This window comes from Palaemon carinicauda, chromosome 20 (assembly GCF_036898095.1).
Source record: "Palaemon carinicauda isolate YSFRI2023 chromosome 20, ASM3689809v2, whole genome shotgun sequence".
NCBI classification, from domain to species: domain Eukaryota; kingdom Metazoa; phylum Arthropoda; class Malacostraca; order Decapoda; family Palaemonidae; genus Palaemon; species Palaemon carinicauda.
The window spans coordinates 6,228,647-6,245,378 of record NC_090744.1 but is presented as its reverse complement, the minus strand read 5'-3'; the positions used below and the strand labels follow the sequence as shown (position 1 = coordinate 6,245,378).

Genomic DNA, 16,732 nt, shown 5'->3' with positions numbered 1-16,732 from the left:
AGCTAATCAGAATAAATTTCTTAATCCATAAGGGAAATGGCTAATCAGAATAAATTTTGTTAATCCATAAGAGAAATAGCTAATCAGAATAAATTTCTTTATCCATAAGGGAAATAGCTAATCAGAATAAATTTCTTAATCCATAAGGGAAATTAAACATCCTAAGTTAAAGCAACTCTGAGGTTTAGCTAGAGATTGAGGGAGGGGTATTTCTTAATATCTCCATGTGTGTAAATTATCTGATTGGCTAATTGGTGTAAATTTCTTCATCCATAAGGAAAGTTCAACGTCCTAGGTTGAGGAATCCTAGGTTTTAGCAAAGGGAGTTGATAGGTATTTTTTAATATTGCCCCATGTGAAATGGTAAAACATAGGATTATGCTAATTTTCAAAATTGGAAGAGAGATGTAAGAACAGTCTTGTATGATAGAGCTTCACTCTGAAAAAAATTCTGCTCAGTAAACTAGATAGGCCTCGTTTGATTTATACAAGCATACAGTCTGTATCGTTGCTGTTAGTATTAACATGGCTAAAAACGCGAGCCTTTGCAAATTAAATAAGGCCTTCTAAGAAATAGTTTACAGAATAAAGGCTGTTTACACTCAAACACACTCATACAAGGATCGTCTTACCTCTATCCCACGTTTGGGAAATGAACAAAATCTTGGGGTTTAATTTTTTTATGAGTGATATTAAAAAAAAGAAAAACTCCACCTTGCTAAACACCAGGATGGCTCGACATAAAACGTCTCATTTCCATTATGAGTGATGTAGTTTTATTCTAAATAGCTGTTCACAAATCTTGTACTTGATATGACGAATAAACCTTAATATGATGAATAAACCCTTTCCAGCTCTGACAATAACGAACCTGGTACATAATAATAGTACATAATGTACATTTTACTGCATACTGACGTCCAAAAATACTGGGTCATTTAGCTTTACATATTTGATATACAAAGTTATATCATTACCATTAGAATGTTACCTTTTTGCCATAAATTATCCTTCAGAATCCTTGCTCTTGCATCTTCAAGTGTTTTTGTACATACCATTTTTTATGCAATTGACATTATCAAGTAACACTTATTATTTACAACAAAAAATTGGAAATCATTCTAACAAATGTACAATCATGAGTAGAACAAACATCTCCCATCTCAAATAAGTTTTAATGATTAACATTTGTCTAATTAAATCGAAAGAGAGAAAAAAAACCAGAATTTTCATTGTATATAGAAACTACTGGTTTTAAGCACTCGATATCTGCTTTTCTATATGTGAAAAATCCATATTTACCATTTTCAATTCACACCTTATTTTATATGAAATTTTTATTGGATTTTCAAAGGAAGTTTAACTATAAAACGGCTTTTGATATGTTTAAACGATACAACCTACATTTCTATTAAAATGAAAAATTTCAACCATAACTTTACCCTTAAATCTCTAAATATTATTTAAAAAGGAAATAACCTTTAAAATACTCCTTCAAAATGCTACATTTATCTCGCATGCATACACTAAATAATTTTAAGAACTCCATAGTTTTTTTTTTTTTTTTTTTTATCCTCCCTATAGGCAATTATTCCTGTAACTATTCTAAATAATTGATCACTATCCAATTATTTTTATCTCCTTGTAAGCAGTGCTTTAACTGCAATTCCTCCCTTCTTACGTCCCTTTTTGAAGTGGGGCCATATTTGCAATTCCTCCCTTATTATGTCCCTTTTCGAAGCAGTGCCCTAGTTGCAATTCCTCCCTTTTCGAAGCAGTGCCCTAGTTGCAATTCCTCCCTAATCAATGCAGTGCCATATTTGCAATTCCTCCCTTTTTTATGTGCCTTTCCCAAGCAGTGCCATAGTAGCAATCCCTTCTTTATGTCCTTTTTTGAAGCTGTGCCATAGTTGGAATTCCTAACTTATTATGGCTCTTTTCGAAGTAGTGCCATAATTGCAATTCCTCCCTTAATATGTTCCTTTTCGAAGCAGTGCCCTAGTTGCAATTCCTCCCTTTTCGAAGCAGTGCCCTAGTTGCAATTCCTCCCTTATCAAAGCAGTGCCATATTTGCAATTCCTCCCTTTTTTATGTGCCTTTCCCAAGCAGTGCCATAGTAGCAATCCCTTCCTTATGTCCTTTTTTTTGAAGCAGTGCCATAGTTGGAATTCCTAACTTATTAAGGCTCTTTTCGAAGTAGTGCCATAATTGCAATTCCTCCCTTAATGTGTTCCTTTTCGAAGCAGTGCCATAGTTGCAATTCCTCCCTTATTATGTCCCTTCCAATAACCCGTTAATTTTAGCCTACGTATAAAAAATAAGATGTTTCTGGAGCAATCTCACAACCCTTTCATTTAGTATGGCTACTCATTTAAGCCTTTCAAGAATAATCTTGAAGTTTTACATCAAAAGCACTAAGATTTATAATACATCAAAACCACTAATATTTATAATAATACGTTAAACCCACTCTTTGACGTTGAATTTTACATTAAAACCACTCTAAGACTTGAAAATAATACGTTAAACCAGCTCTTTGACAACGTATTACTCTAAAATCACCCAGACTTTGAATAATATGTTAAACCCACTCTTTGACATTAAATCTTACATTAAAACCACTCTTCAAGACTTCAAATAATACGTTAAAACCACTTTTTGACGAAGTCTTACATTAAAACCACTCTAAGACTTGAAATAATACGTTAAACCAACTCTTTGACATTAAATCTTACATTAAAACAACTCTTCAAGACTTCAAATAATACGTTAAACCAACTCTTTGACATGAAGTTTTACATCAAAACCACTCTTAGAACATTTACTTTAAGGAATATTCCTGAATGTTAACTTATAATTACTTCACTGACGGTTTCCATCTCTTAAGATGATGAAAAAGCTAATGCTTCCCTGGAACTCGTATTAAATTACTATTCCTTTCATATGAGCTTTTAATATAAATCCAATTCATAAAATTATCCAAACTACAACGTAAAAACTATATAGACTATATTCTATTCTAGACTAGAATAGCCAAATAGGCACTTATTTGCACCCTTTGTACAAAAGATACGCAAAGCTTAAAACAAGTAAACAAGAGATTTTATCCTTTTCAGAGAAATTTTGTCATTGAAATGTTTTTGAACAATGATGCCTGTTCACTGGATATAACAAATGATTAAGATATGCTACTGCAAACCAGTATTTAGAATGTTACATGTGACCAGAATAATTAAAATATTAAAATGTTCTGAAAATTATAAAAAATTATCAAATTAATGAAAAACTATAACAATTATTTGATATGAAGGCTTGAGATTAAACTTACAAACTTATTGGGAAGAGAGAGAGAGAGAGAGAGAGAGAGAGAGAGAGAGAGAGAGAGAGAGAGAGAGAGCGAGAGAGAGAGCGAGAGAGAGAGAGAGCGAGAGAGAGAGCGAGAGAAAAAAATTATATTAGCTTTCTAATACTTAGTAATACTATTTAAAAACTTAAAAACACAGATTCCTTTCACAAATATTCAAAATTATAAGGGTCTGCTAATACTACATTAATATTTGATGGCAGACTGGTCACTTCAGAGAGACTATTTGGTCCTCCTTTTGAATCAGAAATTAATGTAATTCGTCGATTATTTTGCCTTCCTCGGAAGATTTCTGGAATTCTTTTGTTGTAGCAAATCCGAGATTGTTCGCTTCTGATCTTCATGATAAGTGCACATGGAAGTTTTATTTTCTGTGTTGAGCAGGAGGTATAGATGATTACCTCTTTTGATGATTTTAGTCTGAAAAATCAATGAAAAATATTAATTTTACAGATAAATGTTCTATTGAAATATTTTACTGTACTCTTCAATATCAAGACTACTCTATAAGTTTTAAAAAGATTCCTGAAGACTAAAATTACTGCCAGATCTTTGCTGAGAAAGCATCTGCAACGTTTAAAATGCTTCTAGAAGACTAAAATTACTGCCAGATCTTTGCTGAGAAAGCATCTATAACGTTTAAAAAGATTCCTGAAGGCTAAAATTACTGCCAGACCTTTGCTGAGAAAGCATCTATAACGTTTAAATGCTTCTAGAAGACTAAAATTACTGCCAGATCTTTGCTGAGAAAGCATCTATAACGTTTAAATGCTTCTAGAAGACTAAAATTACTGCCAGATCTTTGCTGAGAAAGCATCTATAACGTTTAAAATGCTTCTAGAAGACTAAAATTACTGCCGTATATTTTAATAAAATTTTCTAGGAACACATGATTAACGATAAAAAATTACAAACAAAACAACCAAAAGTTTATCTTGTAAATTGGAAAAGTATTGTCTCCTAAATCCTAACAAGGACATACTTCACCTCAATAATCTAATGACTGGCCTCTGGTAATCCACGGACTAACAGCAGCTCCCCAAATCTTCAAATTGCTGCCGGCAATTTTCTTCAAGAGATTATAGATCATATTTACGAGACAAAACATTCTACTTTAAACCACAGAGGATACCTGGTCAAAGACACAACTCAATAAGATATCTATATAAAAGATTATGGATAAATTCTAAGCAAAAATAGGATTTACAAACATGCTAACAGTTTCAGGTGTAGAATATTGCTTAGTATAGAATAGTGCTGTGGAAAAGAATAATTAATGTGGTGTTTTCACTCCTGAAAAAAAAGGATCTGCTACTTCCTAAATTTATCAAGTAAATATATCTCTCGTAATTGAAATGTTATATTAGATTTATTATATGATGTATGGATCCTCCATAATCTAACCCCAGCCATCCTATAATAATTCATACGAGTGGATTTTTTTGGTAAACCTTCAATCAATGAATTGGCCAATTCTTCTTATCTTGCCTTGGTCTATGGATCATCATTTTCTCTCTCTCTTTCTCTCTCTCTCTCTCTCTCTCTCTCTCTCTCTCTCTCTCTCTCTCTCTCTCTCTCTCTCTCTCTCTCTCTCTCTCTCTCAGTTCATTGAAGAGATTATTCAACGTTTTGGTTTTTGACTTACGGGGTATACTTTGTACCAACCGTGTTTCACACAATTGTACATAATTCCTTTTGTATATATTATGCTTGTATCTTCGCTCTTCTGTCGCACTAAAACGAACATGAAAATTCATGTCTGGTTTTTCCTCTGTAATATTGTCTGTCTTGTGAACTTTTTATGTCCTGTTGCCTTGAGGTTTTGTATATAAGGAGAGTGTTCTACAATAATATAACTCAGTCGTTTCCAACCTGCCTTTGAGTTCACAGCCTTACTCGGCGCCGTCACATTGGTGACCCCGGAAGTCGACTCGCTCCCACTGCCTTCCACCCCCACCTCCCTTGCCCCTCCATCGTTGGTACTATGACGGAGACGGACTCTACTATAGCAGTTGGCCCTGCGGCCGCCCCATTGAAACTTTCACCGTTCTCCAGCGGAGAAGCGTTTGCTTGGTTTCAACGCGCGGAAGTCCACTTTCGTATCAGGGGCGTGACTCGCTCAACCACCAAAGCGGATTATGTTCTCTCGGCGATACCCGAGGACACCTTCCCAGAAATATCCGACTGGCTTTGTGAACAAGGAGACACCCCAATAGCGTATGACGCCCTCAAAACATACCTTCTGCAGCAGTACTCGCCGTCGCCAGCCGCCCGTATAGCAAAGCTTTTTCAGCTCTCGCAACAACCGTTGGGGGACCAAAGGGCTTCGCTTGCCCTCAGGGAAATGACCAGTATCGCTCGCCTTCAACCTGCCGCAGACGGCTCTCCTCGTGAGGTGAACCTACTTCGTGCCCTTTGGATACGCCGTTTACCCGAACCTGTACGCGCTGCCATACCCGATGTCGATAGTTTACCCATAAAGGACTTGATGACCAAAGCTGACGCCGTTATGGACAGCCACTTCAAGACCTCCATCAACGCCTCCACCCCTGACGACGAGGATGCCTATTCAACGTCAACCGAAGCTGACATGAATGCCGTAGGACATACACGCCTACCCCGTGACGTGCTGAAGCGGCGACAAAGCCGCCCACCACCCACCAATCGCTCGCGCCCCAACGAACGACTTTTACAGCCACTTACTACCTCCCATCCACCACAGTTTTGCTACTACCACTTCAGATTCGGGGCAACCGCGAAGAAATGTGCCAAAGATTGTCAGTGGCCAAAAAACGTGTAAGTAGGCCATCGCTTGTGGCGGTGGCCTCCCATGTTTCTAATCTTTTCTTTTTAGAGGAAGCAGGAACGGGCGTGCGATTTTTGGTAGACACGGGTGCTTGTCGTTCTCTTTTGCCAAAGAAACTCTTCAAGGCACAACGTAGTCTGTCTACATCTGCCGACGTCCGCTTGGTAGCTGCCAACGGATCTGCGATACCCACCTACGGTTACGTGAACCTCACATTATCGTTCGGAAACGGTAAATTCAATTGGAAGTTTCTCGTTGCTGACGTCACAATGCCAATCCACGGTGCGGATTTCCTCTCTCATTTCAACCTTCTGGTCGATGTCGCCCACCGATGATTGGTCAACACAGACTCGTACTTGTCGACACCTCTTCAACCCGCCCCCTCTAACCTCGCTCTCCACATCAGCGCACCCACGGATGCCTACGCCCCCCTCCTCATGTCGTACCCGGAAGTTTTCCGTCCAGAACTTCGCCAAACACCCATGGTTCCTGCCAAGCACGGTATTTATCACCATATCAAGACGACGGGACCCCCAGTCTTCGCAAAATTCAGACGTCTGGCACCGGAACGATTGGCAGCCGCCAAACAGACGTTCGCCGAAATGGAGAAAATGGGCCTTTGCCAAAAGACCTCCAGCCCATGGTCGTCACCCTTACACATCGTTCTGAAGAAAGACGGCTCCCCCCGTCCGTGCGGGGATTACAGGCGCCTGAACAAGCAAACAGAACCGGATAACTACCCCCTCCCAAACATTGCCGATGTAACCTCCTACCTGCACAAAGCGAAGGTTTTCTCTACGCTCGACCTCCTGAAGGGGTATTATCAGGTGCCTATGAACCCAGAAGACATCCCCAAGACCGCCATCACCACTCCGTTTGGCACATACACCTTCAATTACTCCTGTTTTGGCCTTCGTAATGCTGGGGCAACGTTTCAACGTCTCATGGATGGCATCTTAGGGGACCTCCCTTTCCGTGTATGTTATATGGACGACATACTTGTGTTCTCCTCCTCAAAAGAGGAACACCTCCGTCACCTGCGCATCGTGCTCGACCGCCTGCAACAAAACGGCCTTGTAGTCCGGTACGACAAGTGTACCTTTGGCGCCAACGAAGTGTCGTTCTTAGGGCACCGTATCACTCTTGAAGGAGTCCATCCCCTCCCTGAGAAGGTAGCAGCCGTTCAGAATTTCCCCGCGCCCTCGACCGTCAAAGCTCTGCAGGAATTCTTAGGCATGATCAACTATTATCACCGTTTTCTGCCAGCCATTGCCACTACTCTTGCTCCCCTCTACGCCTCCCTCAAGGGCAAGGCAAAGGACCTGAAGTGGGGTCCCCTTCAAGAACCAGCCTTCTGCAATGCAAAGAATGCCCTATCAACTGCTGCGGCTCTCACTTTTCCTATCCCATACGCCCCTCTCCTTCTCTCCACCGATGCCAGCGCCGTCGCTATTGGTGCAGTACTCGAGCAGGTGGTCAAAGGCTCGCCCCGCCCATTGGCCGTCTTCAGCAGGAAACTGTCCAAGGCAGAATCGGGTTATTCTACCTTCGATCGAGAACTGCTGGCGGTGCACTAGGCTGTCCGTCACTTTCGCCATTTCTTAGAAGGTACGCCCTTCGTCATTTGCACAGACTACATGCCTCTGGTGCACGCCTTCACTCGACAGTCTGACGCCTGGTCCGCCCGTCAACGCCGACATCTCTCCACCGTGGCTGAATACAATTGCACCCTCCAATACGTCCCTGGGAAAATGAATCCCGTTGCCGATGCCCTGTCAAGAAACACGTTGGCTGCCGTTCAACTGGGATTGGATTACAACGCCCGTGCTGAAGCCCAACATCAGGATCCAGAGTATCAAGCTTGTAGGACATCCTGCACGTCCCTCCGTTGGGAAGATTTTCCTCTCGAAGACTCCAACACCACCCTCCTCTGAGACGTCAGTACTGGTAGACCGCGACCTTGGATTCCTGCTCCCATGCGCCGACAGGTGTTTGATTTCATCCATGGCCTTTCACATCCCTCGTGCCGTTCTACTGCACAGCTGCTGAAGGCAAAGTTCATTTGGCACGGCATTTCTAAGGATGCTAAGGATTGGGTCCGTGCCTGTACTTCTTGCCAAACTTCCAAAGTACATCGACACACGGATTCAGGAGTGGGCACCTTTCCTCAACCTCAGCGTCGTTTCGCACACATTCTTGTCGACGTTGTAGGCCCCCTACCCACATCACAAGGACATCGTTACCTGTTTACCGTCATCGACCGCTCCACTCGTTGGCCTGAAGCCATTCCCATGGAAACTGCAACCTCCGCCTCATGTACATCTGCCTTACTCTCTGGATGGTTTCCAAGATTCGGTATCCCTGAGCATATTACTTTTGACAGGGGAACCACTTTCACCTCTCAATTGTGGACATCATTAGCGAGTCTCCTGGGCATCACCCTACAACCCCGCTGCCAATGGAATGGTTGAACGTTTTCATCGCACCCTCAAAGCAGCTTTGATGTCCCGCTGCAAGGATTGCAACTGGTTTACTCAGCTTCCCTGGGTCCTCCTGGGACTAAGGACCACTCCTAAAGACGCCCTCGACGTCTCGGCAGCTGAAATGGTGTATGGCGACCCGTTGGTTGTCCCTGCTGAATTTTTTCCTTCTACAACCTCCTCCGACGATCGCCAGCGCATACGTCACGTCGTGGGAAAATTTACTCCGTGCCGCCAGACTTACAAGCCCCCAGCGAAGCATCACATAGCAACGGACTTGCACTCTGCAACGCACATCTTCCTGCGCAACGACACCAGCAAGCCACCACTAACGCCTCCTTACACGGGCCCTTTCCTTGTGGTCCGACACAGTCCGAAAGCATTCCTCCTAAACATTCGGGGCAAAGAAGACTGGGTCTCCATTGATCGTCTAAAACCTGCTTATCTTCTGCCAGATGACCCGCCTACAGTTCGCCTCTCTAGATCAGGGCGTCCTATTTAACATGAACAGTATGTCATTTTTAGGGGGGGGGAGCCATGTACCAACCGTGTTTCACACAATTGTACATAATTCCTTTTGTATACATTATGCTTGTATCTTCGCTCTTCTGTCGCACTAAAACGAACATGAAAATTCATGTCTGGTTTTTCCTCTGTAATATTGTCTGTCTTGTGAACTTGTTATGTCCTGTTGCCTTGAGGTTTTGTATATAAGGAGTGTGTTCTACAATAATATAACTCAGTCGTTTCCAACCTGCCTTTGAGTTCACAGCCTTACTCGGCGCCCTCACAACTTTATCGATTCAACACTATTAAACTAACAACCTGGTTTTACCGGAGTCATGTCTTTAACATTACTAACAAAACAACAATGTTTTATGCTAATGCTTAACCAATGTTACCTAAAATAGATAAAAAAAAACCCTATCTAACTTTATCCTTTAATTATGTAATCCAGCCTTTATCCACCATTGGTTTCCTGGAGATAAAGAGAGAAACAGCGTACGTGTGTACAACCCAGTGGGTGAAGTCAAAAGTGGCAGATGCTGATAGTTATCATTCAAGTTCCAGCCGAGCTGAAATAATGCATCCTCTAAAAGACGATGATTTGTATTTGTGTAGAAACAAAAATTGGAAATCCAACACAATACTAATCTACTGGCAATCAAATCCCATCTTAACTCATTTATAATATAATACTACTTTAGTCTTGTAATAAGAGCACTAATAACCTGTAACTCCCTTCAATTGGCAAAATCTAGAATTAGTCAAACTATCAATTGTCAATGCAGTACAGATTAAAGACAATCGTAGTGTAATCTTCTAACAAGTGACTTCTGCCTTGAATAGCAAAGAATAAAAGGATTTAAATTAAATACTGCTCAGTCCACATATTTTGAAAATCTCTAATCATAATACATAAAAGGTTAAATCCAATATCAATTTGACCTCATTCTACGAAAAGCGACATTTTTATATTATTCAAATCTAATAAACAATGCTCCTTAATAACCTTACCTTTAGAATTCCAGTTACTATAGCTAGCTGGTTTGCATATACTATGCTTTCATTGAAGTGCAGCAAAATTATAAGCCTTCAAATTTGTCTCATTGCTCTCGATAAACCTGATATAAAAAAAAAAAAAGTGTAAATATTTCAAAGTGTCTTCCACCATTTTGTAGAGTTATATTGCGGAATTGAACATGAATTTCTTGCATTTACAATTATCTAAAAGGACATTAAAAATCTATTGATTAGTATTAATGGATAGTCGATCATGGGTTTAGTTTTTTTAAGAATATATGAATATCTATTCCAGGATAATTTTCAATGGACAATACTCATCACCTACTTCCTATAATTAGAAAATTATTATTGGCTCAAACCTTTATTTTGAAGTTATTAAACCTGTTGAATGGTGCAATTATCATGGATTCACAGGGGAAGCCGTATTTTACAGGATATCATAAAACAAAATCTAATGTATTACACTATGTACGATTAACATATGTCACACTAAAACCAGGTGTAAAAACACACATCACAATTGTATCTTAGGAAACCTAGGTTTTGGGTGGGAAAAACAGAATGAAAGAGTAGGATGCATCATGTCTTAACCACACCCACCTAACCTAGCCTAGGGTACTTGGTGGTCGTCCTCATTAATTGGAGTCTTCAACCCCTGAAACTTCCCCTTTTCTTAATCAATGATTCTATGTCACTTAGTAAACATTATATAGAACTTGATTACACCAAACTTGCTTTAATCAAATACCATTATAACTAGATTGTAATACCCTAAAGTACTTGTTACATACATTTTAGCCCGTGAGTAAATGAAGAGGACCTTACAATTACATAATTTTCCCACACAAGCACCTTCTATTAATACATCAGCCATTAAGTAACTCCTTACACACTAAGAAATTGCTCTTACATAAACATTTCTGAGACCTAAGGCATAAAACTTTCGGAAGCTTCATTTAGTTCAAAAGGTCAGTTAACGAATATGTTAAGAGAAATGTTAACAAAACTGTCCTTAACCCATATAACTGTAGCATAAGCACAATTATTCACCTCTAATTTCTAAAGCAGTAAAAAGATTGAGAAAAATTTTTTTATATATGTGTCGAAGTTATTTTCTTGCCTCTTTAAATTTAGAACCTAATATGCCAAAACAGTTGGCAAACTACCACATCTTACAACCAAATCCAGTTTTGATAAAATATTCAAGTATGATCCAGTTACCAAGAGTTATGCTGTGAATCTTTAATTGTGCAATGTACAGTAAAGCTTTGATTATTTGCGTTAAATTTTGCACAGGAATTTGTGTCTAGTGGCTGGCTAAGTTGGGATATACCTCCATAATTTGATTTTATCTTAAGTATTGTATGTCAGGTTGGGTTACATGCTCATAATTTGATTATATCTACAGCATTGTAAGTCATATTAGGTAAGGGAGTGGGGAATGTTGTTCTTAGTCTGGCTAGGTAAGGATCCAGCTTCCTAGGTTAAGTTAAGGTTAGTACACATTCTTGTAACTTTGGTTAAGTGGTAAGGTAGGGAAAGGACCTCAATCTTGTTTAAACATATAGGGCAGTCCCATTTTTTTTATATAATACACAGCACTGTGTAGTAATGTCTTGAATGGGTTGCCTTGGATTCTATATCTGGACCATGAATTTAGTTGCAGTGTATATCATTGTAGGCTAGATTATGGGAAGGTCAGTTCAGCTGTATGTACCCACCTAACCTGATTTAATTTGCATTTTCTTAGGTCTCACTAGGTGGGAGAGGAGTTCAGGTTAACTAGGTAAGGACCTGTTGCCTAGGCTAGGAGACACATTTTTTTCGGTGTATATTCATATACATTGTACATTTATTTTTGTAATCCTACGTAATGAGTGATAAATTCTGATGTAAAGATTGTGGTTAAATTTTGTCTCCACCCCCACCTACGTTCTAATTTATATTTTTCTCAAGTAAACCACAAGACAAAAATTTCTTCAATACACTATCCACAAATGCATAAGACAAAAAAATAAATTACAGCATGATATTTTTCTTATTTATTGTTGATATGTCCAATGTCAACGATGAATAGCTCTTGTTACGTTCATATATTTGTTTCCACTCTTCCTCCCCATTGCACACTGAACATTTTCATGACTCCATGTCACTTTGTACACAAATTGCAATGCAGTTGATTGCTACAAGAGGTTACCTTATAAATATCATAGAAAATTGCATTTATCTTAAAAAGCAAATCCATTAGAACTTAGAGCTGATCATGTATATTTATACGAGGCACATTTGTGAATTAAAGGTGAATATTGACAAACAGGACACTTGCCGTACAGTGCCGTAACTTTCACGCAGAAACATCAGACTCCGACTAATATCGTAAGTTAATATATCATCCTAGGTCAGCTTATCAACGCTAAAACATAGCCTATTTTTGTACCTTAAATAGTGATATACAAGGCTGGCGTGAGCAGCACATCCATGTGCCCCTTGCCAGAATAGAGGAGCAGTGATATGGCTATTTGCGAGCAAAGTTAAGCCATCGCTTTGTTGGTAAATAAACATGATCTCACTGCTCCCCTGTTCTGGTAAGCGTTACATGGATGTGCTGCGCATGCCAGCTTTGTGGGTCACCAATAAAGTATCCATATTACCTACAATTTACACCAAATCTCTCTAATGGTTTATGCATGCTCCATACATAAACCATTAGAGAGATTTCATGTGAATTATAGGTAATTAGGGTACTTTATTGGTGACCCACAAGGCTGGCATGCGCAGCACATCTATGTTCTGCCTGCCAGAACAGAGGAGCAGTGAGATTATGTTTATTTACAAACGAAGTGAACGACGGCCGGGCAAAGACCATATTTGAACAGCAAATCACGACGCTTGTAATTGAATCATGTTAAGGTTTAGAAAATAGTGCTCAGAAGAAAATGGTACTCTAGAGAAAACGATGCTTGCGAAGTACCTATATCGCACTTGTTTAACCCTTATTTTTTTGCATGAAAAAATTATTGTCTCTTTTACTTTTCTTGTAGTTTTTCAGTCCTTGGCAGAAATGGTACTCTAGAGAATACGATGCTTGAGAGGTACCTCTGCCACAGTTATTTCACCCTAACTTTTTTTAAAATAAATTTGTCTGCTACTTGTTGTTTTGTAAGATTCTGACATTATTACCTTCTGTAAATCAAGTTTTTTCACTTTGTCCAACCCAAAATCTTGATTCCCCCCTTGGGGAACCCTCCTTACTACTGGGGTATGTGGGGTGGTCGTAATCGTAAATCGATTGTTTTGCAGAATATAACACAGGACACAAACAATACGAACGTTAGAAAAAATGTTTTTCATGCAAAAATGGATTGGCTGAAGTATACTAAAATCCTTACTTCCCACCAGGTCTTCCATAATTAAGGAGTACTGATCTATGCTTAAGCCTTATTAGGGAATTTAGGCTTACCTAAATTATGTCATGCAATTTTTTTTTTTTTTTTTACCACGGATCTAATACACTAAACATATTATCTGTAGAATAAACCAATCTATGACAATTAAGGGCACACAATCACCCAAGTTACCAGAATTCTCACATTTGAAAAATGTTACACACCACAAATATATATCCACTTACACATTAATTGGGCACTGGCAAGAAACGAATCACATTTTTACCTGCTTCTAATAGTTGAGCGTCACATAAAAGGAAACTATTTAAAAAAATCAATATTCAATAAAAATTGCAATTTCAATTTAAAAAATGGTCAACTTCGATAAAAATATAATGTAGTGATGACTTGATATTTTGATTAACTGAGATTTGGTAAAAATACTCCAGTATCCTAGCTATCACAATTACGTATCATATTTTGAAATTAAAATAAACAGTATTTTCAGGTAGATACTAAAGAGTTATTCTACTGTACGAACTACATGTCCTACAAAATCTGCTTATCGTATTCATTCTTAGGTATTTAGAGTATCGCACAGCGTATTTGCGTCAATTGTCAAATCCACATTATCGTAGCACTAAGAAAACCAAGTTTCATCTTAAAATGTTAACATTGAAAAAAACATCTAAACCAAAGATATCTATTTTTTTTTCATTCCTATAACATACTAAAACTAATATTCAGTATTATTACAGTTTCATCCATTATGGGAAATCTATTATAATATATTTCTCGAGTAGAGTAAGTCTTTTGTAGTATTTCTGTAAAATATTATCTGTCGCAAATGCCTAGTTCTTTATATATCGACGATCAAACTCACGCTACTCATGTCTTCCTCCCAGATTTTTTCCAAGTCTGTTGTTATTGTTGACTGTGTCTTGTATTTGCTTAAATGAGCCCTGTAACCACTATAATCCGCAGACAAACTAGTCCACTATGAAGTCTTACACGTTTGGCCAATCACAGCGCCTATCCACTATGACGTCATACATGTTTGGCCAATCACAGCGCGACAATACATTATCTTACCCAGGCATTTCATTTCATTCATAGACATGGAGGCCATAGCAAGCATATCATATCATGTTGCACAAGAAGTTGAAATTCCATCTTCTTGTCCTGACTGTTGCTTAACTTACAATGAATTTGTTGTAACTTATTCGGGGAATATTGAAAAACTAGTGGATTTGTGCCAGAGAGACAATTCAATTTTACAAAATAAAAATGTCCTGCATGTCAAGGAACCTTCGCAACGGCTTCACGTTTTCCTCAAAGCACCAGCACATCTTTATGAACCAACAGTTTAAGGTAAGCTTCATTAATATATAGAGTATATTATAATGATGATAGTATAATGATGTATACAGCAGTACCATCACTTTGGATTTGGTTTGATGGATGTGTTAGGTAGTGGCTGTAAAGGGGGGGGGGGGGGGTCGCAGGGCTACGCCTAGGTAGGGGTACAGGGCCCTAGGTTAGGTGGTTATATTAGGTTCGGTAGTGTTCCGAAAATCACTGTGGCCTTAAGGGGGGTTCGCAGGGGGGCGGAGCCCCCCCCCCGCCCCCGGTAGGCCTAGGTAGGGGTATAGGGCCCTTAGGCTAGGTTAGGTGGGTTTATCAGGTTCAGTAGTGCCCTGAAAATCACTGTGGCCTTAAGGGGGGTCGCAGGGGGGCGGAGGCCCCCCCACCCCCTCGGTAGGGCTAGGTAGGGGTATAGGAGGAGGGGTGGTGGAAGGATAAGTATTCATTTATTGCAAATATTATTTGACGCCCACCCCCCACCCAAAACCCCGGTTCCCACCTGGTGTCCCCCATAATTGTTGGGATGAAGTAGGGTCATTCTGCATTCTGGAACAACTTGTTGTTTTAACTCCAATTACATAGTAAATCTCTAAATTGGATGATTTGCGGTCAAAATAAACGTTAAACCCGTTGGAACTACACTATTTCTGATGCAACAAATATATTTTTATTCCAGTTTCCCCATAATGGTTGAAACTGTAATTTTACCTAATATTCACTATATATTACCCTTGAATTTGCAAAGTACATAAAAATTGGAACTACACAATTACGCCATTAGTAATAAGTCTTGGCCTATGCATGCCGGCTCAAAACTAAGTACACCTACACATATCGCAAACTATATGTCTATCAATTTTCTGTTAAAAAATAACACTGAGAACACTTTGATATAACGGACCTCATCTGAATTAACGGTACGAACCTTTGGAAAAATGTGGAACGTTTATCCGAAAAAAATGTCGGAAAAATGAGATATTCCTGATTCCTGTTTAAGTCTTGCTTCCACAACAAAAGGTAGAGTAATGACACACCCGAGAGCGGAACAATACATTTGGCTGGAATATTGGAATCGAAGACAATACACGAAAGATGGGAAACTGACTATTAATACCATTAAAAAAAACATCATCCAACCCGTCAAAATGCGCGCCATCTATAAATCATGCCCTCAACTAAAACTCGGCTGTATCGTAGCGCGGCTTATTTAAATGTTAATATATATTCTTATGCTGCAGTAAACTTCACTTTATTAATTATTGAATACTAAATCGATTAATATTGCTTGTTAACACTATTTCTAAAAAAAAAAAAAAGTAACTGAAAAGGATTATGTTACATAATATGTCAACTCAAATCTTTAACTAATTCATAAATCATAAGATGTAAGTACAAAATATCATTACAAGTTATAAAAAAGGATCAACACGTAAGTATTCCAATAACATGTCAACTTATGACTTATATATTAGGCATTTCTGAATCATTAAATAAAATCCTTCAGTTAATGTAACATTAATTGCTGAGTATCTTTATCTAAAATTGAGAGGGTAGTTAGAATGAAACAAACTTATTCTCATATTATCTTATTATTTCACCAATATAGTATACAGTAACTATTTTCCTTTTTTCGGGTTTGCGCTCATGATTGTATACAGTACACAAATGTTCTTGCAAAGAACATAAACAAAGTAAAAGAAATGGCACATGCTTCATTTGCATGCAATAGTCATAGAAGTCATGCAAACAAAACATGCATATATCAGAATTCAAATAGCAAACAAAGCATGGGATAATCAAAACC

General features: G+C 38.8%; 1 long non-coding RNA gene across 1 annotated transcript; it reads right to left on the bottom strand.

Moving 5' to 3' along the window:
* Window positions 1-2,103: 2,103 nt before the first annotated feature.
* Window positions 2,104-16,015, bottom strand: LOC137660133 (uncharacterized). The gene is made up of 3 exons (XR_011047612.1): window positions 15,854-16,015; window positions 10,169-10,275; window positions 2,104-3,784 (listed from the first exon to the last, which is right to left on the bottom strand). It is a non-coding gene; the product is annotated as an uncharacterized lncRNA (long non-coding RNA).
* Window positions 16,016-16,732: the final 717 nt, after the last annotated feature.